Source organism: Psammomys obesus, unplaced genomic scaffold (genome assembly GCF_907164565.1).
Source record: "Psammomys obesus unplaced genomic scaffold, mPsaObe1.curated_primary_1811, whole genome shotgun sequence".
Taxonomy (NCBI): domain Eukaryota; kingdom Metazoa; phylum Chordata; class Mammalia; order Rodentia; family Muridae; genus Psammomys; species Psammomys obesus.
Genome location: NW_026585644.1, coordinates 36,680,464 through 36,684,175, shown reverse-complemented (window position 1 = coordinate 36,684,175; position 3,712 = coordinate 36,680,464). Strand labels below are relative to the sequence as shown.

At 47.0% G+C, this 3,712-nt stretch overlaps 1 protein-coding gene across 1 annotated transcript in view; it reads right to left on the bottom strand.

Annotated features, from left to right (window-relative positions):
• The window catches only part of Ypel5 (yippee like 5), a 13,730-nt gene extending 13,280 nt beyond the window's left edge, over positions 1 to 450 (bottom strand). The window contains exon 1 of the mRNA XM_055627273.1: positions 343 to 450. The gene's annotated coding sequence lies outside the window, so the exon portion shown is untranslated. The remainder of the gene's footprint in view (positions 1 to 342) is intronic.
• Between the last annotated feature and the right edge of the window lie 3,262 nt (positions 451 to 3,712).

Sequence of the window (3,712 nt, the reverse complement as noted above, 5' to 3'; positions counted from 1 at the left end):
CACCGGGCGAGCCGTCCGAGGGCCGCGGCCGCCGGGAGCCGCGGGGAGGCGAGCGGGGGCCGCGGAGCGCCGGGCTGGGGGGTCGTCGCGGCTGTTGCGGGCTTGCGGGGCGCTCGGCTGCGCGGCGGGGGCGGCCCGACCTCACAAAGAGCCACGGCCCGGCCCGACGGCCCCGAGCGGACCCCGGGGGCCGCGCCGGGACCCTGGGCGGGTGGGGAGAGGGAAGAGTCACTTCCTGCCAGCGGCCCCCGCCCCGGGCCGCTCCCCGAGGGCTTCGAAGCCGCCGGCCCAAGGGCGCCGAGCCCCCGCCGACCCCGAGCCCGGCCCCGCCGCCGCACTCACCTGCGCGCTGGGGCTCGGCGCTGCCAGCAGCTCTTCACTCCTCAGCTGGGTCGAAAGCCCCTCGGCCTCCAAGTCTTCAGGTTTAGTCAGGCCTTGGCCCCGCCTCTCCCCGGTCTGGCCTCGGCGTCAATCACCCGGCGTGGCCCCGCCCTCTCCTCAGGCGGCTCTCCCGGTTGGCCCGCAGCACCCTTCATTTCTAGGCTCCGCCCCTCCCCCTGGCACTCTGCCCCCTCCGCCGGGCCCCGCCCCTACCCGGGCCCGCCCTCCCCCACTCGTGCTCTCCTACCCTCCGCCGCCCACCCCGCCCCGAAGCCGCAGAGGATGGGCGGACTCATCGCTGCTCGTCCCGCCCCCAAGTCGACACCTTGCATCCTTCCAACCAATCAAGGAGGTTCGCTCGGCCGAGGCAGCCAATGTAGTGAGGCTGAGGCCCGGCCCCTCCCTTCCCAGCTGAGCGCACACAACACAGCATCCACGTGAGCCAGCTTCTTAAAGGAGACGCCTCGGCCTTAATTGCTGCAGCTGGGACTCATTGCCCGTCATCAGCGTCGCTGGGTGGCGGCTGAGGCTTGATATCCGAGCTGCTTGATATCCTTGAAGAAAAACAACAGGCTGTTTTTATAGGTATTAGGTTAAAGTGCACTCTAGGTCGAAATGCCACTTCCTCTTGCTTTACACAGCTTTTTTCTTACTAACAGATCCCCGAATCTCTTGAGTTTCAGGATATAGGAATTCATGGAAAACACGGGCTTTTTCAAAGTGCTCGACTTTATTTACAACTTTCCAAGTTTTCTCATAAGTCATTTATATGGATGTTATCTGTCTTGGGAATCTCGAAATTTGTTGAAAGGGATAGCTGCTCCTTTAGCCCTCGCCGGTGTTTAAAGTGGAAGACTTTTGCCATTCCATTGGCCTTCCCAGGTAACTAAATCTCTGTTGGCTGACTATAAAGATAAATACCCCAAAAGTATTTTTATGTATAAAAATATAACACAATATAAATGTAAATTTATCTAATATATATATGTATACACATATATACTAACATTTTAAGTTAGTTTGCTACATGGAGTGTGTGCTGAAAAAAACCCTAGTACCTCCTTAACCCTAAATCCTCAAACATTTTCATTCACTTAAAAAAGTTATTCTGAGCCGGTTGTAGCGGTGCACGCCTTTGATCCTAGCACGAGGCTGGTGGATCTCTGAATTCCAGGCCAGCCTGGTCTACCAAGGGAGTCCAGGACAGCCAGGGATGTTACACAAGGAAACCCTGTCTCAAAAACCAAGCAGACAGACAAAAAGTTATTCTGGCCTGGCTTTGTAGAACATGCCTTTAATCCTGGCCCTTGGGGAGAAAGAAGCAGGTGAGACCTCTGTGAATTAGAAACCAACCTGGTCTATAAAGTGGTCCCAGAACAGCCAAGGCTACATAATGTCTCAAAACGCACACACAAAACAAAAAGTTACTCTGAAACAAACAAAAAAAAAAAAGTTTTGATGTAAAACTTTTATATCAAAAGTAAAAGACTATCTTTGGATAAATGAGAATTTGGGGAGAGCAAAAAAACACTTTTAAGTATATTGGAGGTTCTCATAATTCCTTTAATTAATTAATTTATTTTTATTTTCTTTCATACAAAACTATTACATTTAGAGCTGTGTAGTTCCCTTCACCTTAATCAGAACACATAAAAAGGTAACCTGATATTAGGAAGTGACCTGATAGTAGGGAGTTTGAAAATATATTGTTTTTGTTTTGTTTTGATTTGCAACCCTGGGGATCAAACCCAGGGCTTCTGGATTCTGGGCAAATGATCTAAGTTAATCTATTTGTTTTATGTCCTGCCCATACCCTACAAAAAAAGTAACTCATTTCACTTTTTATTTCTGCTTTCTGTAGTTCAGTTTTGTTTTGTTTTTTAACTGAAACTCTTGTTTGGTTCATCAGAACACTCATCCTATTTTATGGAATGAGATGTTTCCTGACCTTAAAAAGGCAATTAAGCTTTTCAGGATGAACTTTTGTACATTGTCCTTTGCCCAGTTGTTTTTCGCAATGATCATAAGCTCACATTCAGTGCCCTAGGTTATATTCCAGCAAACAGTAGCTCAAGCCCAATAACCTCATGTAATCACATGTGCCCTTCTCCTTGCTGACATCACATTCTTTTTTCCTACTCCATCTTGCTGCCTAAAACATGGATGGAGTGGGCATGAGGGCTAAGAGCTGAGAGGAATATTAATTCAGAGCCGTGTGCAGTTGCCATAAGCCTGTACTTCTTGGTGTTTGTTTTGTTTCACCTTAAGCTAATGAGAATAGACAAGTTCTTTTAGAGAGTGTTTCTGTCAGCTCAGACGGCTGTAACAAAAATAGTGTGCTGAGGATGTAGACCAGAGGTGTGGCCTTTGTCTAGCATAGGAAGAGCCTGTGTTTGAATACCTAGCATTACAAAAGTGGGGGGAGGGACCCGCATATATCTGCTTAAATGGCAGATATTTATTTCTCACAATTCTGTAGGTGGGAATGTCCAAGGTCAAGGTACCGGCAGATCTTGTGTCAGGTGAGGGCCTGTGTCTTGGCTTATAGGCAGTCATCTAGCTGTATTTCCACAAGGTCTAGATACCAAATACCTGCTTAGATCACTGATTCCACCCAGGAGGGCTCTCAATTACAAAAGGCCCCATCTCCCAATACCGTCAAATTGGGGAGACAAGAACATTCACTCTGTAGCAAAGACAAGTTTATTTAAGTAATAATCACAGGATAATAATGAATAAAAATATTAACTTATTTTGAGTTGTAGCCCTGCCACTTTATTCGAAGCTGTCACAAAGGTAAAATAAAATTTAGCCACATCTTTTTAGACTGCATAGATCTATGAAGAACTCAAAATCATTGACCAAACTTTTTTTTTTTTTTGGGGGGGGGGTTGTTTTGTTTTTGAGACAGTGTTTCTCTGTTGTCCTACAAAGCAGGCTAGCCTAAAGGAGTGTGCCACCATCGCCTGATCAAACATTTATTATTTTGAAAAAAAAATCTTTTTTTGAGACGGGTTTTCTCTGTGTAGGTTTGGCTGCCCTGTACTCACTTTGTAGATCAGGCTGGCCTCAAAATCACAGAGACCCACCTGCCTCTGTCTCCCTGAGTGCTAGGATTACAGTCATGCACCACTTTGCCTGGCTCTAGTACATAAATTTTTATGCTTGTAACAAGCAGTGTTCCTTCTATTTACCATCCTGTGCATAAGCATAATTGAGTGTACATATGATGAAAATCAGATCCATTATGGGAAGGAATATATGCAATAAGAAAGTAAATGTATTAACCTAATCTATCAATCAAAATAGAAAACTACTCCTTTGTAGCCAG